Raw genomic sequence first — 24,245 nt, forward strand, 5'->3', positions numbered from 1 at the left:
CCATCATGAATCTAAAATGTAATTGTGAATACAATTTATTCTTCTGTAATTTTTCTGTTTCTATTCATCCTGGTCTACATACAGATTTTGTTATCAATATAATAGCGTTAGCTGGGGCTGGGTTGTTTTTTTTTTAATGGAAATAATTATACTAGTACAATCTCCAATGTAGATACAGTTATACCAATATCAGTGTGCTTATATTAATATAAACTTATTTCCCTTCTAGTACAAGATAAGCTATAGAAGTATAAAACACTTTTATCCAGTATAATGGCACCCACACTTGCCGGGTTCTACTACTTTAGCTGAACCGGATAGTTAAAGCAGTACAACTTCTCTGTATGTACAAGGCCCTAATGGATCTTCGAATACTAAAAAAAAACCCCAAACCCAAACTCTAAACACTTATCTCAGTATTAATTGTATATATATGCTCACATTCAATTTCTCCTTTGATTTTCTCCCAAACTTACAAAAGAATTGAAGAGAAATGTGTACCCAGCTATGCTACTAAGTAGAATTTTGTCTTCTACTGCTAATGCTGATTTTGTATAATCCTGTTAAAGTACAACCAAAAAAATGGCAACAACTATAGCTGAATAATATGGGGACACTTACAGGTTCTAAAAGAAGTTTGTACTTTCAAGTACAATAGCTGGTTTGTATCCAAACATCTGATACGACCCACCCTTTCTCCACAAGAGGTTTTTCGTTGTTTTACTACATTTTCCTCCAATTGTGAATCTTGAAAGCTTTTTATTTTGTTCCAAAAGAAATTATCTTAATACAGCTCAATGATATCATTGTTGTGTAAATAAATAGAGTATCCTGTACATATTTTTAGAAGCCTAGAGGCAAAATCTGAAGTTTGTAAAAGAAAGTCTTTCAGAAAATCTTTCTTACAGAAATGTAAACAAAGACTGCTCTCAGTCTGTTTAGGGATGCTTTGCCAGTGCTGCAAGGACACAAAACGTCTTTATATTCCTTAAAGGGTGATAAAAAACAAATTCCTTCAAAGAGAACCTGAGGCCTTGTCTACATACAATAATTGTACTGCTTAAATAATATTGGTTATAGTTAAAGCTGTACAACATCCCTTGTGTGAATCGCAGTTATACCAGTATATAGTTTATTTGGATTCAGAAACAAGAATAAACTACATCAGTAGAAGGCACCTTTGTACCAGTACACCTGTATTCACACTAGGGGATAAACTCGTATAACTATATCAGTAAATAAAGAAATAAATTTTCTACCCATAACTGACATAGTTATGGTCCTGGGGCCAGTTTTGTTCAATATCTTCATTAATGATCTGGAGGATGGCGTGGATTGCACCCTCAGCAAGTTTGCAGGTGACACTAAATGGGGAGGAGAGGTAGATACACTGGAGGGTAGGGATAGGCTACAGAGAGACCTAGACTAATTAGAGGATTGGGCCAAAAGAAATCTGATGAGGTTCAACAAGGACAAGTGCAAGTCCTGCACTTAGGATGGAAGAATCCCATGCACCACTACAGACTAGGGACCGAATGGCTCGGCAGCAGTTCTGCAGAAAAGGACCTAGGGGTTACAGTGGACGAGAAGCTGGATATGAATCAACAGCGTGCCCTTGTTGCCAAGAAGGCCAACGGCATTTTGGGAGGTATAAGTAGGGGCATTGCCAGCAGATCGTGGGATGTAATCATTTCCCTCTATTCGACATTGGTGAGGCCTCATCTGGAGTAGTGTGTCCAATTTTGGGTCCCACACTACAAGAAGAATGTGAAAAAATTGGAAAGCATCCAGCAGAGGGCAACAAAAATGATTAGGGGGTTCCAAAGAGGATGGATCTAGACTGTTCTCAGTGGTAGCAGATGACAGAACAAGGAGTAATGGTCTCAGTTGCAGTGAGGAGGTTTAGGTTGGATATCAGGAAAAACTTTTTCACTAGGAGGGTGGTGAAGCACTGGAATGCATTACCTAGGGAGGTCGTGGAATCTCCTTCCTTAGAGGTTTTTAAGGTCAGGCTTGACAAAGCCCTGGCTGGGATGATTTAGTTGGGGATTGGTCCTGCTCTGAGCAGGAGGTTGGACTAGATGACCTCCTCAGGTCCCTTCCAACTCTGATATTCTATGATTATACTGGGACAACTGTGTCTAGACCAGGCTTTATAAAAAGAGCTTTATATAACCATTCATCTAAAATAGTATACAAGGCTGATTCCTTGGATAGAGAACAAATGTTTGTAGCCTGGAACAAGCGAATGGGGATTATCCACACTAGACTTTACAGACACGTTTGGCACCTCGAGTTAATGGGTAATCAATTAACTTGAGGTACAAAAGTCTACTGGAGACAAGCCTGGGGACCTATCCCAATAGGTAGTTTTAGTACCCAAACAGCATCATAGAATCATAGAATATCAGGGTTGGAAGGGACCCCAGAAGGTCATCTAGTCCAACCCCCTGCTTGAAGCAGGACCAATTCCCAGTTAAATCATCCCAGCCAGGGCTTTGTCAAGCCTGACCTTAAAAACCTCTAAGGAAGGAGATTCTACCACCTCCCTAGGTAACGCATTCCAGTGTTTCACCACCCTCATAGTGAAAAAGTTTTTCCTAATATCCAATCTAAACCTCCCCCACTGCAACTTGAGACCATTACTCCTCGTTCTGTCATCTGCTACCATTGAGAACAGTCTAAAGCCATCCTCTTTGGAACCCCCTTTCAGGTAGTTGAAAGCAGCTATCAAATCCCCCCTCATTCTTCTCTTCTGCAGGCTAAACAATCCCAGCTCCCTCAGCCTCTCCTCATAACTCATGTGTTCCAGTCCCCTAATCATTTTTGTTGCCCTTCGCTGGACTCTCTCCAATTTATCCACATCCTTCTTGAAGTGTGGGGCCCAAAACTGGACACAGTACTCCAGATGAGGCCTCACCAATGTCGAATAGAGGGGAACGATCACGTCCCTCGATCTGCTCGCTATGCCCCTACTTATACATCCCAAAATGCCATTGGCCTTCTTGGCAACAAGGGCACACTGCTGACTCATATCCAGCTTCTCGTCCACTGTCACCCCTAGGTCCTTTTCTGCAGAACTGCTGCCTAGCCATTCGGTCCCTAGTCTGTAGCTGTGCATTGGGTTCTTCCGTCCTAAGTGCAGGACCCTGCACTTATCCTTATTGAACCTCATCAGATTCCTTTTGGCCCAATCTTCCAATTGGTCTAGGTCCTTCTGTATCCTATCCCTCCCCTCCAGCGTATCTACCACTCCTCCCAGTTTAGTATCATCCGCAAATTTGCTGAGAGTGCAATCCACACCATCCTCCAGATCATTTATGAAGATATTGAATAAAACCGGCCCCAGGACCAACCCTTGGGGCACTCCACTTGATACCGGCTGCCAACTAGACATGGAGCCATTGATCACTACCCGTTGAGCCCGACAATCTAGCCAGCTTTCTACCCACCTTATAGTGCATTCATCCAGCCCATACTTCCTTAACTTGGTGACAAGAATACTATGGGAGACCGTGTCAAAAGCTTTGCTAAAGTCAAGAAACAATACATCCACTGCTTTCCCTTCATCCACAGAACCAGTAATCTCATCATAAAAGGCGATTAGATTAGTCAGGCATGACCTTCCCTTGGTGAATCCATGCTGGCTGTTCCTGATCACTTTCCTCTCATGCAAGTGCTTCAGGATTGATTCTTTGAGGACCTGCTCCATGATTTTTCCAGGGACTGAGGTGAGGCTGACTGGCCTGTAGTTCCCAGGATCTTCCTTCTTCCCTTTTTTAAAGATTGGCACTACATTAGCCTTTTTCCAGTCATCCGGGACTTCCCCGGTTCGCCACGAGTTTTCAAAGATAATGGCCAGTGGCTCTGCAATCACAGCCGCCAATTCCTTCAGCACTCTCGGATGCAACTCGTCCGGCCCCATGGACTTGTGCACGTCCAGCTTTTCTAAATAGTCCCTAACCGCCTCTATCTCCACAGAGGGCTGGCTATCTCTTCCGCATTTTGTGATGCCCAGCGCAGCAGTCTGGGAGCTGACCTTGTTAGTGAAAACAGAGGCAAAAAAAGCATTGAGTACATTAGCTTTTTCCACATCCTCTGTCACTAGGTTGCCTCCCTCATTCAGTAAGGGGCCCACACATTCCTTGGCTTTCTTCTTGTTGCCAACATACCTGAAGAAACCCTTCTTGTTACTCTTGACATCTCTGGCTAGCTGCAGCTCCAGGTGCGATTTGGCCCTCCTGATAACATTCCTACATGCCCGAGCAATATTTTTATACTCTTCCCTGGTCATATGTCCAACCTTCCACTTCTTGTAAGCTTCTTTTTTATGTTTAAGATCCGCTAGGATTTCACCATTAAGCCAAGCTGGTCACCTGCCATATTTACTATTCTTTCGACTCATCGGGATGGTTTGTCCCTGTAACCTCAACAGGAATTCCTTGAAATACAGCCAGCTCTCCTGGACTCCTTTCCCCTTCAAGTTAGTCCCCCAGGGGATCCTGGCCATCCGTTCCCTGAGGGAGTCGAAGTCTGCTTTCCATCAGGCCCACATGCTCCAGCAATGGGCACATAATAGATTTTTTTAAAATCAGTAAATGCAATATATGCTGTTTGTTTCCTCATGTTTCTGCTTATTTACCTTCAGTTCAAAATATTATTCTACATTTTTTTCCCCCTTCATTTTACAGATCGAGTCCCTTAGCCCAGTTTTCACTACAAACTCAGGAAATTCAGTTAAGGTTTCAATTAAAAGCAACCCAAATATGTTTAGAAGTCTTAATTATGCATTTCCCTGCTTTAATATGCTTGGATATCTTTTAACTGTAACTAACTTTGCATTCCCTTGGGTTTGTAATTCTTGGTTTGGGTTGGGGATAATTACAATATCATGGTAATGATTTTTACCTTTAAGTTACTGATCTTGACTCTCAACATTAACTCCATTTGAATGTAGTTTTTGTCTAGGAATTGGCTGCTTTTTAAATTTATACACAAACACAAAACAAGAAACCCAAAAATAGTTTTTACCATGTGGTATTCTAGTTGAAATGGGCTTGCAGCTGCTTTGCCCATCATCAAAGTAGTACAAAGCAGCCAAAGTGTTCCAAAGCAGCCGAAGTGTACCAGTAAGTCTGGCACTTAACTGGCATCCGGTGTACTTATTTAGAGAACTGTGTAGTGAAGTCAGCACTATATGAAGGGATGGGGAAGCCTAGTCCCAGAGTCCCAATGTTTCTGTGCTTGTGGGGCTCCCCACCCACACCTCCCTCTGTCTCTTCAGCAGTGCTAGCTCTTTGTACACAGAAGTTGAGGCAGCAGCGCTATGAGGTGCCTTTCAAGCACTGATGGCCAAGCTAGCATGTAACTATGGAACCCTTAAAGAACAGCGACAGTTGGGCCAAGTAATATGCCGTAAGAATTATGAACACATGCACATCTCCCTTATATCACTGACTCATCACAACCAGTAGAAGTTTGGCATGCAAATTAGATGCACAAGAAGGGTGGGATTCATTCAGTTGCCTCTGCTGTCACAATAGACCCCATGTCTTTTGAACGGAGTTATTCGTAGCCTATACAGTTTTAACGAATAGGTACAACAATCATCAATAATTCAGCTTAACTACAAGCAATTTTTTCACATATAGCCTATGCACAAGATTGTAATGCATATTAACCATATGGAAAATTTGAAGGGCCTGTGTTATTCCATTACTAAGATCATTCGGGACAAAAAAAGACTGATAGATGCTTAAAGGCCCATTTTAAAATTAATTTTAACTCAACTCAATTAATGGATTCACTTGTTCTCAGAAAATTCATTCTATACTTGATGAGTACTTCCTATAATTTTGGGGAGACTATGCTGTATTTTTCATAAATAATAAAAGTTGAATCCTTAAATTCAAAATGGAACGCAATCTTCTATGTACACACACATATACTTTAAACACACAAACACACACACATATACATATATGGTGTTGTGTGCCTCTGTAATCATTACAGTTCAGTATTTATGCAAGTTATCTTGTGGATTTCTTTCACCTGTTAGTCATTCAGACACAAATAATAAATCCCAGTTTCCTTGAATGTTCAGAGATATATTACTGTTTGTTTAGACATTCCCCAGGCATCAGGGGAAAGAAACAGATACACCCAGCAAAAAGCTTCAGCAAATTCTTTCCCCTCATTAAAACTGAGAACTTTTCCTCATAGTTTGATTCACCAAAGCAGGGCAACACTGTCTACCACACTGGTGCCATCACAGAAGAAATCAAACTTATTTTTCATTGCCATTACCAAATCTTGATTAAAATTACTGCATTTGTTTTTCAGATCTTTCTCTTCTCTTTACGCCTCTGTGTCCCCTTCATTTCTTCAGCTGGGGATCATTCTCATTTCTCTGGGGTTAAACTGTCTTAATTATCATTGTATTCTTTAAACTCTTAACTTCATATCGGCTAGTTCCTTTTAACTAAATCAACCATGCAATTTTAAACACGCAAACCTGGCTGGATTAAGGACTAAGCACAATAGGCCTATGCCTAGGGCCCTAAACTCAGAGATCATAAGACAATGAAATGACATCATCACACTCAGCCAACATGTCACAACAGACCTAGAAGGCATAGGACAGCATTTCTAAAACTGGGGGTCCCGACTAAAAAAGGTTCATTGGAAGGGGGCCGTGAGAGTGGCGGCTGCTGCTGGCAATGCCACCGTTACTTCTGCGCTGCTGCTTAAGGTTGCCAACTTTCTACTTACACAAAACTGAACATCCTTGCCCCGCCCCCTGCCCCACCTGTTCTCCTCCCCGCCCCCTCCCTGAGGCCCTGCCCCCACTCACTCCATCCACCCCTTTCTCTGTCGCTCACTCTCCCCACCCTCACTCACTGGCTCACTTTCACCGGGCTGGCTCAGGGGGCTGGGGTGCAGGAGGGGGTGAGGGCTCCGTTTGGGGGTGCAGGCTCCGGGGTGGGACCAGAAATTAGGAGTTCAGAGTGTGGGAGGGGGCTCCAGGCAGAGTCGGTGGGTTGGGATGCGAGAGGGGGTGCGGGCTTCGGCTGGGGTGGGGCCAGGGATGAGGGGTTTTGGGTGCAGGAGGGGGCTCCAGGCTACGGAGGTGGAGCCAAGGGGTTCAGAGTATGGGAGGGGGCTCCGGGCCTAGGCAGAAGGGTTCGGAGGGCAGGAGGCGGATCAGAGCTTGGGGAGTGAAGGCTCTGGGGTGGGTCTGGGGATGAGGGGTTCGGAGTATGGGAGGGTGCTCTAGGCTGGGATCAAGAGGTTCAGAGGGCAGGAGGGGGATCAGGGCTGAGGCCAGGGCCCAGGAGGGGGGTCGGGATGCGGGCTTCAGGCAGCACTTACCTCTAGCAGCTCCCAGAAGCAGCAACATGTCCCCCCTCCAGCTCCTACACAGAGGCGTGGCCAGGCGGCTCTGCGCACTGCCCCGTCCACAGGCACCGCCCCCGTAGCTCCTATTGGCCGCAGTTCCCGACCAATGGGAGTGGTGCTTGGGGCAGTGGCAGCATCTGGAACCCACTGGCTGCCCCTACATGTAGAAGCCAGAGTGGGGGACATGCTGGTTGCTTCCTGGGAGCGGCGCGGAGGCTAGCAGAGAGCCTGCTAGCCCCGCTGTACAACGCTGTCAATCGGATAGTCAACGGCCTGGTCAGTGGTGCTGATCAGAGCCACCAGGATCCCTTTTTGATCGGGTTTCGGGTCGAAAACCAGGCACCTGGTCACCCTATGCTACTGGCGGTGGCACTTCCTTCAGAGCCAGGCAGCCAGACAGTGAATGTGGAGAACCGATTTAAGAGTCTGCCTCAGTTCCCTGGAGTTGCGATTGAAAAAACTTTGTGCTTCAAAATAGCAGCACCCCTCACATTAGGTGTCCAGATACTTGTTTGTATATAGTTGTGTATAAAGCAACAGGCCTTGGACAATGCTATGGTTATTGCCACAATCACTGGAAAAGGCTTCCAGCTCTCCAAACTGTACCCTGTTGCCAATTTTCTTTTTTCAAAAACTGTGTTTCTTAAATACCCACATATTTATTCATAAAAACTGTTGGTTTACACTTTTTTAAAGGCTTCAGCACCTTCCACTGGAGGGATAATGATTACACGCTTCATTTAGTGCTCCTATGAGTATATACAGTGATTTGCTAACACTTTTTTGGGTGGGGGGGAGGAAGTGGGGGGAGAGTTATCATCACAGCCTGAAGTATTTTCAAAGCGGGACCCAGCAAAAATGTTTGAGAACCCCTGGTCTAACCTGTTCTTAACTCCAGTGGTGGGGATTCCACAGCCTCCCTTGGTAACCTATTTAGTGCTAAACTATTCTTGAAGTTGGAAAGTTTTTCCTAATATCTAACCTAAATCTTCCTTGCTGCAGATTAAGCTTATTACTTCTTGTCCTACCTTCAATGAACACAGAGAACAATAGATCACTGTCCTCTTTACAATAACCCTTAACATATTTTAAGATTGTTATCAGGTCCCTCCTCAGTCTTCTTTTCTCAAGACTAAACATACCCAGTTTTTTTAATCTTTCTTCATAGCTCAGGTTTTCTAAACCTTCTAACACTTTTATAGTTCGTCTCTGGACTCTCTCCAATTTGTACACATCTTTGTGAAAGTTTGGCATCCAAAACTGGACACAGCACTCAAGCTGAGACCTTACTGGAGCAAGTAGAGTGGAATGAACCTCTCAGGTCCCAGGTACAACACTCCTGTCAATACACCCAGAATATTAGCCTTTATCACAACTACATCACATAATTGGCTTATAGTAAATTTGTGATCCACTATAACCTCCAGATCCCTTTCAGCAGAACTACCACTTAAATGTAGTTGTTCATTTGATTTTTCTTTCTTAAGTGCAGTACTTTGCACTTGACTTTACTACATTTCATCTTGCTCATTCCAGACCAATTCTCCAATTTATCAAGGTCCTTTTAAATTCTAATCCTGTCCTCCAAAGTGCTTGCAAACCCTCCCTGCATAGTGTCATCTATAAATTTTATTAGCATACTCTCCACTGTTATCCAAGTCATTAATTAAAATATTGAACGACCTCTTATCTACTCCTTTCTTTTTTTTAAATAGATCATGGTGTATCTTTTCTTGTCTTGTTTTCAGTGCTGGTATTTGTCTCTCCCACCACATCAAATATTCCTCTCTCTTTCTTTCCATATGTAGTGTGATCTAACTTCCTCCTCTATATTTTCTGTCCTCTTCCCCCACTATCAAGCTATAAATTAGGAATAATAATAAATAGCAGCAGCATTCTCCAGGTTGGAGGGAGAAATAAAACAAGGAAACAGACTCTGAGGAGAGGTCTAACACAGTTTTTGGATTGGTATAACCCCTAGGGTGGATGCAGTTCTACTAGTATAAAGGTGACTTTTACCAGTATAACTTATTCGCCTTCATGAACAAGAATAAGCTATAACCATATAACTACCTTTATACCAATGTGCATCCCACAGGATTTGTATTGCTTTAACTATGCTGGTAGAAGTAAAGCAGTCCAAATTTTGGATGTAGACAATTAAAAAATGCAAGAAAAGATAACCCATGATCTATAATAGGAAATAAGAGAGCAAGTGGAGTGATGCCTGAAAGAAAGGAATATTTAGCAAGACAGGTAATCAATTACAAATAATAAACAATAAAAGTTCATTCCATAGATAGCTGTCATTAATGGTAACATTTTCAGTCAGTCTATTGTAAATGGTACACATTGTTTTATTTCTTTAAATTACAGGGACAGTGGCTGCATAGATATTTTTCACCTTGGCTAATGGCTTAGAAACTTTCGCCACCATAAAAACGTCAGTTAGGAGTGGCATTCCCGCCCCCTGCCCTGCCCCCAACATTCCTATGCCAGCAAAAGTCCTTGTGTAGACAGTTCTGTTGGCATAAGAGTGCTTTTGCTGGTATAGCTTATTTCACTTACAAAACTGGTGTAAACTATACCAGCAGAAATGCCTTTATGCTAGTATAATCTATGTTTAGAGTAGGAGAGTTTGTCAGTATCTCTATGCCAGTATGGTTATACAGGCAAACCTTTTCTATTGCAGACTAGGCTGTAAGTCCTCAGACCAGTGTCAGGTAAATTAGTCAAGTCTTGCATGGAGCTTGATAGTGCTAAACCAACCCCCTGATTTGTATTCAGAAATAAAGGCTCCTGCTGCTGGAGCAACCTGGAGAGCACAGGTGTAACATTCTTTCCATGTGAGTAACACTAGTAACTAATGCCCCAGTCTTAAAAAGGACTGCATATAGCCACATTTGCTATAACCATGCTGAGCCCTTCAAAGGGGCTTAATGCAGCTAGTATAAGGTTCTCATCACTGAAAGTAGCTCCCCCTGCCCCGCCCAGTAAAGCTCAAACTTTATCACTTTTGCATATGATGCCTTTTTACTTTGAAACTAAGAAAAATCTGTTCATCCATGTTTGTATTAACATAACGGTAATAAGTATGTGTGTTCACATGTGTATACTTTTCTACTTGAAGTCTTAAAAATCTGTTTATTGCCCTAAGATAGCTCAAAAAGTGCTAAAACTTTCCAAATGGTTGCTTCTTGCTGATAACTATTTTCTGGGAAAGGTGCGTGTGTGTGTTTTAATACTGAATTTATGAGCATTGCCATTTTTACCCAACTAGTCACACTTTCATTGTTATAGTATCTGTACTTATAGTTTTTAATTCTATGTTTATGCATCATTAGAATGGTGAATGTGTCTAATGTAAAATTGAGGATTCCTAGATTCCTGCCTTCTGGAGTCTGTTATGCACAGATCTTTGAGTGTCACAGGGCTATCTGAATATTAATAACTTTTAGCATTCCTGCATGGCAGAGCATGGGAGGACCCTGTACAAGTCAGTGAATGTGCTAATGACTCAGACATCTTCTGGTGTGACCAACCACATTGAGTTTTTGTCTTTTAAATGAAAGTACTTTGCAGAAAGTCTCACCATCACTTTCCCCTAGGACAGAATGGAATGCTACATTTGTCTTCTAATACAACAAAATATGTTATAAAATAAGTGGACATGAAAAAGGCACCCTTATTACATCATATCTGAAATTAAGGTTTACATTCTAAATTGAATAGTGTGTCTCAGCAGGACAAATAATGGAACAATGTAATTCAAATACAGCGGATCCAATGTTTAGAGGCACATGTGAAAAAATAAGTATTTAAAGTGTATTTAAAATGTTTGGCTGTGGATTTCATCATCCATTCCATTCTACTTAAAATAGAACTACACTTGGATAAACTCCTTCAATGAGACTGCCAACCCTGTTGGCAGAGATGGTACACGGTCAAAGCAAATTCACTGTGCTCTAATCCCAAACACTGGGGACTCCATGACTACCACTTCACTAAATCTTCTACCCATGCAGTCCTCCTGCTAGTTTCTCAAGTTTAAACATTAAATTGCAATATTCAACCACAGTGAAAAATTTTGCCATTTAGATTTATCTCCACTAACACACAGCTGAGGTCAAAATAGATTCTGAAGTTTGTTAATCTGCTCAGACGAACATGTCTGAAATAATTATTCCATGAGCAAGTAATATTTTCCACTTATGGCAGCATAAATAGTAACCCAACAATCTCTGTTGGGGTTAGAAAAATCCCTTCACCTGAGGCGAATAGGAAACATTTTTTGGTAAATTTTCATCTACAGAATCTAAGCTTTCAAGAAAGAAAGAAACCTAAAACAGCAGTAAAATTAATAAAGTGCTGTCTTCCTGAGTCTGCAACCAGCCAGCCCCAGTTCCTCTGCTGCTACTATTGCTTTACCAGCATGCAAAAGAGGGGAAACCAATCACCATTGGTTCTCACTGTTGTTACTGAAGAATCTGTTGGCATCAGTGAACCTGACAGGAATTTTGTTAATTTCTCTGCAGTGTGAGGATAAGCAGCAAAGTAGGAAAGAGAACTGTTCATTGAGGAGATTTATCCCAGATCTTGTGTCAGAATCAGAGTACCACAGTCCCCCTTTTCCCACTCAGCCTCCTAGGGTATGTCTACACTGCAGATGGGAGCAAGCCTCCCAGTTTGGGAAGACAGACTCATGCTAGTGGAGCTCAAGCTAGTGCGTCAAAAATAGCAGTATGGATGTTACAGGTTGGAACTAAGGCTCTCAAGTCCACCCTAGGTTCAGAAAGTGGGGGCCAGGAGAAATCAAAGAAAAAGAATGCTCTTTCTCCAGAAAGAAAAACGCATCCTGGCAGGACAGACTTTAAATTTATCAGACACCCACTTGCCAAAAAGATGCAAGTCATCAAAAATGATACAGGGACAGTACCTTGGGCTCCCACAGAAACACCTATGGAGGGGAACTCCATTGGAGGAAATCACCATCCACATCAGCATAAAGAAAAGGAGTACTTGTGGCACCTTAGAGACTAACAAATTTATTTGAGCATAAGCTTTTGTGAGCTACAGTTCACTTCATCGGTGTGTAGCACTGAGCAAGTCTGGAGGCTGCAGGAGCCCTGGGCTTCTGCCCCTGCAGACTTCCTCCTGGGACGGGACAGCTCTGAGAAGTTACTAAAGCCTTGAGGTATGTTTTTGTTCTTATTGTTTTCAAACTAATTTCCAAGATCTCAGGAGGGACAATTTTCATCCTCTTGGACTGCACATCCCTTCCCCCAGCGGAAACCTCTGCCGAGTTCGGAATAGGGGTGGGAATGGCAGCTGCCTGCATTCCCCCCATCCTTGAGCAGATTTAGAGAGCATGATCAGCACCCTAACAAGAACCCCAGCAACTGGGATTAGTTTCCCACCCGAGTGTTGCATTTGGATAACAATATTCCCCATCTTTAATACCAGTCTGTGGCTAGTACGTTTAGTCCTCTGGCTGTAGTTGACTAACCCGATTTCCAAGCCTTATGCCTGGATGGGTGCAAGAGGGTGGAAGAAAGACAGGGAGAAATGATGGGATAAATTAGAAAAGAAAAGCATGATATGAAAAGTATGATTTGGGGGAGAAATGGGAGAGGAAAAGAAAAAATAGGGGAGGAAGTAGAGAATGTAATTAATGTGTTGGGGAGGGGAAGACAAAGGAGTCAGAAGAAAGAGGGAAACAGGTCACTGAAGACAAAAGATAGGAAAAGACATGGTAGGAAAAACAGAAGTGATGTGGAATATAAGACCAAGAGAGATCCTTAGGGTGCAAGCTCCAAAGGGCAGGCACTGTGCCGTCTCACCTGTCTGGAAAGCACCTAACACAGGGGTGGGCAAACTACGGCCCAAGGGCTGGATCCGGCCCCTCAGGATTGCTCCTGGGGGAATGGGGAACCGTGGCCAATGGGAGCTTCAGGGGAGGTACCCACAGGCAAGGGCAGCGCACGGAGCCCTCTGCCCTCCCTCCCGCAGGGGACCCAGGGACGTGGTGCCAGCTGCTTCCCGGAGCGGTGTGGGGCACGGCCGGGGCAGGCAGGTAGCCTGTCCTGGCCCCGGTGCACGCCGCTGCCACCCCAGAGCTGCTCCAGGTATGCAGTGCTGGGCTGGAGCCCACACCCCGAACTCTTCCCACACCCTACACCCCAACTCCCTGCCCTGAGCCCCCTGCATGCACCCCAACCCCCTGCCATACCCCATACCCCTCCTGCACCCCAATCCCCTACCTCGCATCCCTCCTGCACTCCAAGCCCCGAGCCCCCTCCCTGCACCACTGCCCTGAGCCCCCCTGTGCACCCCCTCCTGCACCCCAACCCCCTTCCCTGAGCCACCTCGTACACCCCACACCCCTCCTAACAGACAGTGGGCAATAAATAAGGAAATAAATTAAACTGGGTTCCTCAAATAGTAATCAACAAATTATTTGAGGAATTTTACCAGTATTAATGTTGAATAATAATTCAACATACACTTTATTCACAGTATTCATCGAGCTCTGCAGCTTATCAGACTAGCTGGTGAAAATATTATCGGACAAATTCTGGTGCAGTGCTTTGAATGTACTAAAATATGTTACTACTTATAATAGTATTCACAATTTTTCAAATGTATTACACAGACAAAATGACTGAAAATGTTACAATTATATACAGTATACACCTGTCACTTTAAATTGCAGGATGCACAGCTTTGGGGAAGGAAGGGCATAGTCTTTGGATATTAGAGCACAGGTATTATTCACCCACTCTAGTAGGCTCAGTCCTCAGGCTAGTAGGTGTCAGTTAAGAGTTTCAAGCTGCGCTCCATAATCACAAACCCAAAGATCCCATTCAGTGATAACCACCATATGCCACAGACAATACACCATAACCTTAACTATGCCCTAATAGGGATGCCAGCTTTCCACTAATCCTTTAGCTAAACTCCCTACCACCACCACCAAACAGATCATTATCCTTTCTGCACAGTTCTGGAAAATCCTGTTTACTCACATTTGGAGTCTGGCATCCCTGCTGGGACAAAGTTAAGGTAGTAGTGTGCTATCAAAGATGCACAGTGGTGGTCTAGTAATGAAGTGTGTGTCTGTGAATGGAGGAGTAGAGGGCCATAATTTTTCATTTCTGTGTTTTTGTGCTTCACTATGTTATTTATAGACCAGACATAACTGATAAATAATGTAACATTACTGTGTATTAATTCTCCAGGTTTTTTAGACTGAGAAAATCTCTTCAATACAACAGTGGTTACTTTAGATGAGAATAGGATCTTTGTGAACATGTCCAGCCAGCTCAGGCACTCTGCTTTCATTAAGATACTTTTCTTCATGAAAAGACAGTGCTTTGTTTCAGATCTTCATCTACTACATAACGCAAATACTGTTGGCCTAGAAAATTCACTGTCATACACCATGTTATACCCTGAATCACTCAGCACTTTTCAGACTCAGGCTCAAAATGTGCCTTGTATTAGGGGCCTATTTTAAAATTTCCATCACAATACTGGCTGGAAGGACTAGACATTACTATTATGTCATTATCACTGTGGTAATGGATTTAGAAGACAGACTGGTAAAATACGATGGTGTGTAGAGTGAAGCTAAGCCAATTTCTACTTTTGGCTAACTTCTAAGAAAAAGAACACAACTTTGCCCGAAAGAACACAGGGTACTTCCTTCATATTACACTTTAACTTCATGGCAAAGTTCAAAAATTCAGAGCTGATTTTAAGCCAGGCTTCATCAAAAAACCAAAAAACGTAACAATGCACTGAACGTGTCATTTATCAATATTAGTTATTAGGTAACCACAGTACAAGAGGTACCAATAAATATTACAGTAAAACTAAAAACAGATTCTGATATATGTTTTCAGGTTAGCTCTTTACTCTCTCCTTTTCGGTTTCCCAAATCCTCATGTGATGGACACATAACATACACTATAACTGGGGTAGGCAACCTGCGGCACGCGAGCTGATTTTCAGTGGCACTCACGCTGCCCGGGTCCTGGCCACCAGTCCGGGGGGCTCTGCATTTTAATTTAATTTTAAATGAAGTTTCTTAAACATTTTAAAAACCTTATTTACTTTAATATATAACTAAACTATTTTTGTATGTAAAGACTTATAGAAAGAGACCTTCTAAAAACGTTAAAATGTATTACTGGCCCACGAAACCTTAAATTACAGTGAATAAATGAAGACTCGGTACACCACTTCTGAAAGGTTGCTGACCCCTGTACTATAATAAACTTATTGTATATTTTACAGTTAGCAAACAAGTTACACCTCAATTTTCATTGTAAGCCCCACTCATAACTTTCTGAAAAACTCTTTTGGGCTGAAGCTTTCAATGCTTGATTTCAGTCCAAAGGTTTTGGGAATTTGCGAGCAAAATCTTTTCAATCACTTCCATTTACAGGATGAGGAGAAATCACTTACTCCCTTCTAGTACTATATAAACTTACATGAACAAGTAACTCAACATGCCTGAACTTTTAAAAGTTCAAACTTCATTTATAGTTAGTCCTCAATAAGAAACATGTCATCTGGAAATTTTGAAAAAATATGTTAACATTTTAAGTGCATTCACCTGTGCACAAGTGCAGTAAAATATTTCTATTAGGTTTTTGTTGTGTTATTGCCAGTTCGCAAACATTGCACAACTCCACAGTGCAACTGCAAGGGTTCGCTACCAAAGTCGTCTTCTTCTATATTTAAAAAGAAAAAAAAAACTTGCATTAATATACTGTAGGTAAAGACCCTGATCCTGCAAAGGCTTACATACACAAATAGTCTAACCATAGGACTCATATTTGTGTATGAATTTTAAAAAGCATCCAAAAAGTCAGGAAATGCAGATGTTAAGGTTTCAATAACTACTGTATATACTCATTCATTAGCCTGTTCGTTTATAAGCCGATCCCCCCAAGAGGGATAGGTAAAACTAGTAAAAACTGTATGACCCTTTCATAAGCTGACCCTATATTGCAGGAGTTGGTAAACTTTGGCTCCCGGCCTGTCAGGGTAAGCCGCTGGCGGGTTGGGACATTTTGTTTACCTGGAGCGTCTGCAGGCATGGAGCCCCTCAGTTCCCTGTGGCCGCGGTTTGCCGTTCCCAGCCAATGTCACTTCCCGCAGCTCCCATTGGCTGGGAACGGCAAACCACGGCCACAGGGAACTGAGGGGCTCCATGCCTGCAGACGCTCCAGGTAAACAAAACAATGTATTAGATATTCAATTCAATGATTTCATAGAGTTTAAAATCATCACATTTTGGTGTAGACCCGTTTATAAGCCGACTCCAGCTCTTTGATGCATTACTTTTTTACCAAAAATATTCGGCTTATGAACGAGTATATACGGTATATTACATATGTAGCATTTTTTAATTAGTAGGCTGTTAGTGTATATTTAAGTTATACATTTATATGGACAAATTAACGTTGCAAACACAACCTGATTCTTTCATTTACTACTGTGAGAGTTTGACTTCACAACATTAATGCCATGTAGGTTTTTGCATATCATATAACAGTCTTATGTGAAGCTGGAGTGCAATTCCTACTGAAAGCATTAAATTACAAAATTAGTTTAAAAAATAAGTCTAGAATGTTGACAGAACAGATCATTTTGATGTTATATGAACCTAGGGTTCCTACGTGCTAAAATAATACAAATAATAACAGTAATATTATTTAAAAAGGAACTCATTATTTTTGTAATGAAAAGATTATTCTTGTCATCTACTGTCACAATATTACATAGTAAAGACACTACAATTAAAGTTTTGCTAGTGTTTCAATTATGAAATCCTTGTTTTCAAATTGTTATACACCATTTTAAATCACAGGTTTCTGCAGGTTCCTAGCCTTGACATATTTGATCAGTTTACAATACAAACAGCTAGTTTCCATAATAAGAACAGGAGGGGCACGGAAGCTTAACTTTGTGGCCTAGGCTAACTAATTGTCTTACTACCAGTTTGTAAAAACATTTATCTCATGTTACTCTATGACCAAAGGGTTAAGTATTCAAGTCAGAGGTCATGCCATTTCACCTTTACATTCCAGATGACATCGCAACCTCCAAGCAAACTAACTTTAACCCTGTTCCGCAAAAGATCCACTTTTAGCTATATAGGATGGGTAGGAATTGGAATAGACATTATACTCTTATTCACCATAAAAATATGTTTCATCCTGCTATTGAGGTAAACTTCTAGGACTGCACAGAAATGAAACTGATTGCATCCATGGCCCAGTTTGAGGAAGCCACCTATTAGGGTAAATCTATATTATGTTTTAAAACCTGCAACAGCGAGTCTCAAAGGGGCTCAGCGGCTGGGGAGAAGGGTGAGCTTCAGAACCCAAGTTCCATCCTGAGTCATAATGTCTATCCTGCTGGTTTTAGCGATGTAGCGCACGCCCATATATGTAGACCCGGGCTCTGAGACTCGCTGCTGCAGGTTTCAAAACGTAGCGTAGACATACCTTAGACTCAGAGAGTTACGTTCCATTTCTTCCAAATGTCCACTGTAAAGGGAAACCCACTGTGACACTCTACATGCCAGGGGAGCACTCTGTGACCCCCACATTCATCATTTGTATATAATTATGATATTGCATACAAAGCATTCCTTGTAAGGTATCATGGGAAAGGTTATGATCTGCTGAAATATACCGTTCCATCTAAATATATATATCGTTAAAACATATGAAATTATGAGAATTGTGTTATATGTTTGTCACTAAAATATGATGTTGCTTTGGGAAGCACCCAGACACTAGCTCCACAAAGACAATAACCAGGGGGATAACCAATGCCCAGGCAGGTGTCGAACAACCATCAGCAGCCGTCGTCCAGCAAGAGAGCTACAATGCAATGACTCACTTGTACAAGGTCACACCAGGGAAATTGCTCAACCTTGCCTGGTGACTCAGCAATGCCCACCAGACACGTCTGGACTTGTGTTCTCCAAGCACATGGACTAAGGGTATAAAACAGAACACAGTGGCCCCATGCTTGGCCTTTCCTCCTCTCCCACACCGATGCTGCAAACAACAAGGACACTGAGAGACTGAAGACTCCAACAGAGGAGACTGGCCCAGGTTTCAAGAGTGAAACCTGTGTACTATAAATTGCAATATCCAGTGGGGTGAGAAAACTGCTTAATCTAGATGTTGCCCAGTCTAATAGGGTCGAGAGTTTAGACTGCAAGCTTATACAGTATTTTATTTTAATTTGGTAACCACTCTGACTCTTTGCCTATCACTTAAAATCTATCTTTTGCAGTCAATAAAGTTGTTTTACTGTTTATCTTTACCAGTGAGTTTACCTTAAGTGTTTGGTAAATCTGCTCAAGTTTACAAAGGCTGGTATATATCCACATTCTATTGATGAAGTGGTGAACCAATTAATAAACTTGCACTGCTCATCTTGAGCAGTGTGCTTTTCTCTGTGTGATTATGAGTAGCTCTAGGAGCATTCATGCAATCTAGCAGCTGGATGTGGGGCTCTACATGCTGTTGTGCTGAGTGATAACAGCGCCTGGAGGGGTTTGCTGCTTGTCACTAGCAAAGCATTGTGAGAGACAGCCAAGGCTGGAGAGTTAAGGGGACATAGTGGTCCCACAGCCCCAGGTTGCACCCTGGGGATCCTGTCACACCCACATTCTAGTCATAAGTGCAATGTCAGGAACAATGATAGTGCAAGTCTGATAATCTAATAACACACATAACAAATATGATACGTGCTGCTTTGCTAGGAATTAATTTGGATAATATAAATGATTATACTATTTATTAGACTAACAAAAAATAAGTATTGTATTAAATAAAAGGAGCTAGTCTGTCATGGAGAATAAGAACATCTATTGTAAGCAGACAAATGCAATGCACATCCATAGACAGATCACCTCATCGGTAATTACCACAAGTTTGTGCATAATACATTTTTCCTGGCTGTGCTAATGAGGATACCCATTAGTCTTCCATTTCCAGTTTTACTTTTTACGTTATTGTAATCTATTTTAGATTACTGTTTTATACAGTTAGCATTGCACTGATGCTCAAGTAACATTTCATGTTCCCTGAGATTGATCCCATGAGTATGTATCCCAGAAAGAAACTTTTTAATTAAACAAATGCTTAGCAACTCTTGCAGAACTTTTTTGAATCTTAGAAATATGAAAAAAATTAAGCCATGAAGAAGATACCACCATTTCCTTTATCAGAAACCACTGCAGTGTGTGCAGAACTACACAAACACCAAATGTCAGAAGTAATCTGAAAGATAAACGCTCTTCAAAAACCATTTCTAAGCCACTTTAAAGAGATAACATTCTAGATACTTCAAAATATGTTTGCTCACATTATGCATACATAGCAGCACACTAAATATTTTCAAGTTATTTGTAGGTTCTTAGATACTACATTTTAAGATTATTATATTCTATTTTTACACTAAATGTTAAACATCTTATACTTAACTATACAGGTAATTATAACCTTGCTGAATGTTCCTTCTAAGATAGGTTTTAGAGGGGTAGCTGTGTTAGTCTGTTTCAGTGAAAACAACGAGGAGTCCTTATGCCCAAAAAAATTTGTTAGTCTGTAAGGTGCCACAAGGACTCCTTCTAAGATACACATTCATTGATAGCAGACATCTTGACACTTCTCAGAACAAAAACATATCACCTTTCATTACTGAAAAACAATTACAAATGTTTTCTTCCAAAGCAGACTTGTTAACCAAAAGCCAAGATTCCAGGAAAAAAACAAAACAAATACACAAAACTGAAAACACCACGTCTGCGAAAGACTCAAGAAAAACAATCCTAACTTTGGTGGAAATGCACAAACACACACCACTGAATACACTACACTCTACCATGACAACAAAAAAACCCAAAAATTATAATTAGAGATGAGGAAAATTATTATATCACCTAGTCCATTGCACTGGCTAATGCAAGATTCCTCCTTACTCAGTATCTCTTTGTGTTCAGTTAGTCTGACTTTATATCACTCCTGAAAATATACTTTTTCCACAAAGCTTTTCAGCAATAATCTACAAGTGGATAACATATATGTGAAAATAAAAAAACTATACTTCCTGAAATTCTGCCCTTCAGCCTAAATTAGCAAGCAAAGGCTAAGTTTAGTGGCAGTATTTGCAGCACAACACATCCTATCCATCCAAAACCCTAAAAGAACGGAAATAAGAACCTAAGAGGAAAGATTGTGCATTCTTTTCTACTTTCACATTGCCTGCAACAATACTGATAACACACTAACTCTCTATGAGGCTTTCATTTCCATCTCCAACAGATACCCAATGTAATCAAATTTGCAGTTTATCACAAAACTTTTTAATAGCGACCTCATATGCCTGTATCAATTATATCAACAAATCAGCACATCTGGCTGTCACACATGCCATGCTTTTGGGAAGCTTTTCTGGGTTTTGCATGAGACAATCCAGTGAAAAATTGCTAAAAGGGGTGATTTCTAAATTATTATTCTCTCTTAATTAATTCATTTTTAATCAAACCACCCTGAAAAATTCAAATCGTGCTCAAAGTTTATATTCTATGTTTTGGCATTGGCCATTTAAATAAGATTTTTACAAAATAAAGGTTAAACACTCCTATTAAACTGAACTTTGTAATGCAACCTTAACTATTGTGCAGCTATTCCATATAATTGAACTGATTTGTCAGAGTATGATCTGGCATACTGACTAATCCTGGCAACTGATCCACTCAGGTGTACCCTCACATCCATAAGGAGTCCTAAGGGCCCACTAGATCCATTTGCAGGATCCAGGTCTTATGTTGTACAATCATCAGGAGAGAGACCATGTCTTCTACATTTGTAGAAGTCAAGCACACTGGAGATGTTGAGGTAAAAAAAACAAAAACAAAAACCCATGTGTCTCCAAGTATGGACTTCCATTACTTCCCTCTGAATACTATTCCATTATTTGCAGCAATGATCCTTTTAAAAATTATTCTACCTTGCACAAAAATTCAGCTCATACAGCAAGAAAATTACATATTGCGGGGAAGTACAGGCTAGAGGTAAAAGCTGTGACAAATTGTTCTTCAGCCAGCTGCTGATGCTAATCCATATTCACCAGAGGCAGCATGGATCTCGCTATAAAGCTATCATCGTATACAACCACATACAACATATCATTCGCATGGTTAACTGGAAGAGGAATGAATGGGCAAATTATCTTCCAAGATTTTCCTATGCAAGTGAACACACACAAAGCAAGCACAATCCCCTTCTCAAAAATAAGTTAATTCATAGAATAAAAGGGAGATGAAGAAGTCAGGGGGTGCCCCCACTTCAGGAATCCCTGGAATCTGCAGAAGAATGTGTGTCTACAAGTTGGCACATCCCCCTCTCCACCAAAGGGTCATGGTTCAAGGGTGCTAAGATTATGCCCACACTAACCCTAGCCAACAGGCAGCCTAGTATGCAACTCCACACCCACACACTTCTGAGATACATGATAGCCCTACCTGTGTTCCCAGCAGCATGGGATCACATGAACTCATCTGAAATCTAAGGGCAGGGCCAACACCTCCCAGTACATTATTACTATAAGTATCACCAGTGAACTGCACAGCAGGTATGAAAATACAGTTCCTGCCCAGAGAACTTCACCAGAAGAAGGGGAAGTTGGTGAGACACAGGCCTGGTTTTCACTGACTTTATTTCCTTTATTTCATGCATCCGATGAAGTGAGCTGTAGCTCAGGAAAGCTAATGCTCAAATAAATTGGTCAGTCTCTAAGGTGCCACTAGTACTCCTTTTCTTTTTATTTCCTCCAAAATTCTCCCTGCTTTCCTTGCTATTACTGATTCAGCTCCACCAGTGGCAGCAGAAATTAGAGCTTGATTTCTCTTATTTAACATTTCTAGTGCCAGAGCCCCATTGTGCTAAGGGCCATAGGAACACACAGAGCAGGCTCTGCCCCAAAGAGCTTACATTCCTGCACAGCTGCGGCCAGGTAGCTACTAGCCTTTAACCCCTATACCACGTACAACAGTGGTAGAAACACCAGCGTCAGACAACACCGGCAATCCCACCTTTACAGTCCAGGTGGAGCTGACCCAGCGAAGCAATGCTAATGGGACACTTCAAGGCTGTCGTTGCCCTCCTGAAGCAATACTACCAAGGGTGCAATTAACAGCGCTTCCGGGGAGCCTCCCCATTTTTGTCAGATGAGTTTATAAGGAGTCTTGTGCTGAGTAGCTTGTTCCCGAGGGGAAGGACTCCACGTCCTTGGCCTTTGGGAAGAAGCCGGCGTAAAGGAGAGGAAGCCAGTGAGCACAGCAACTCGGAGCCACAGTGCAACTTCCCAGCAACAGCGACGCGTTCAGGCGCCCCACAGCCCATCCCCTTCCTTCTCCCGGGCAGCAGCGCCCAGGCCAGCACGGCCGCGCCCCCCGCCCCGGGCAGCAGACACCACCCCGTGCCCTGACCACCGAGGCCGCTCCCATCCGCCCCGGGCAGCAGTAAGTGCCCAGGCCAGCAGCGCGCCCTCCCTGCCCGGGGGCTGCAGGGCGCGGGAGCCGCTGGTGCCCGGGGAAGGGGGCTGCGGCCGGCCACGGCCCTTTCCGGGGGGAGTCGGTGACAGAGGCGCCCCGCGTGCCCCCCCGCCACCGCCTCGTCCCCGGCGCCGCTCGGGCGCTCTCACCTGCCCGCAGCCGGCTCCCCTCAGCGCCCTGCTCTCCGCCCGAACCAGGCACGACCGCGCTGAGGGCTGAGCACCGACTCCCCGCCTCCGCTGGCGGGGAGGGGGCCAGCCCGGCCAGGAGACCCCACCCCGAGCCAGGGAGGAGTCAGGGACGCCGCGGGGCCAGGCAGGTGAGGCGAGGGCGGGGCTCCCCGCTCGGGCAGGGCCGCGGGCCCTGGGGCTTCACAGGCGCTCCGAGCAGCGGGGGCTGCCCTGCCCCCACCGGAGCGGTGGCTCTTTGACCCGCGGTGCCCAGGCTGTGGTAGCCTGTGAGCGCCTCAGGCCAGAGCCCTTGGCTGCTGTGTGCGCACGTCTCGTGTCGTGCGGCGTGTGAGGAGTAACCCCTCGGTCCTGAGCCCTGCTTTGTTCACTGGCTTCAGCCCCTGTCCCACCAGGCTGCAGGAGCGTGGGGAGAACCACCTCCCCGAGAACCAGCCCCCGGGGCCCCAGCACACTCCGCTTTCGGCTGGTTAAAAGACCAGAGCTCCCTTTTCGCAGCTCTGGCCAGTCTCTGTTTAAAACACGGTTCCGTTCTATTAATTTCAAGGAATGTAAGACCCTGATAAGCGTACCAGGGCTCACGAGAACAGGGGAAGCACCGCAAGAATAGAGAAGGGTAAGTGCAAACCAAACGTTAAGTACAGTAGTAGATGAAGAAAATTATTAACCTAGTGGTGATGCCATGTAACCTAGAGCAAACAAGACAACGAGGTGCTCTCTCCCTTAAGAACATTATAATAAGTACCCTGGGAAAACCTGGAAAGACAGATGCACTTAAGCATTTGAAAGATTTTCAGAACCAGTTCAGCTAGACTAGAAGTCTCACAAGGTCAAGCTTTCATAATATTTCCAGTGTTTTCTGCTTGATTAGAAAGAACTGAAGTAAGACATATCACATGCTATGGCATTTCTGCAGTGGATCCTTACTGAATGCAGGGTGACCATATTTTCCCAAAGGGAAAATGGGACACCTCACAGGGTTGACCAGAGGCCCCCTCCTACATGGGGCTGGCTCGAGGCCCGGCTCTCCCTCCCTCCCAAACCCTCCTGCCGCTTGCCCACAGTGT

General features: G+C 43.0%; 1 protein-coding gene across 3 annotated transcripts in view; it reads right to left on the reverse strand.

Annotated features, from left to right (window-relative positions):
* CGNL1 (cingulin like 1) overlaps positions 1 to 23,496 on the reverse strand; it is a 122,889-nt gene extending 99,393 nt beyond the window's left edge. For 2 of the 3 annotated variants that reach the window (XM_073303764.2, XM_073303762.2), the window contains exon 1: positions 23,140 to 23,496. The gene's annotated coding sequence lies outside the window, so the exon portion shown is untranslated. Of the gene's footprint in view, positions 1 to 16,018; positions 16,137 to 23,139 lie in introns of all 3 variants that reach the window. The other variant, XM_073303763.2, reaches the window with a different exon arrangement.
* Between the last annotated feature and the right edge of the window lie 749 nt (positions 23,497 to 24,245).

Source organism: Lepidochelys kempii, chromosome 10, assembly GCF_965140285.1.
Source record: "Lepidochelys kempii isolate rLepKem1 chromosome 10, rLepKem1.hap1, whole genome shotgun sequence".
Lineage (NCBI taxonomy): Eukaryota > Metazoa > Chordata > Testudines > Cheloniidae > Lepidochelys > Lepidochelys kempii.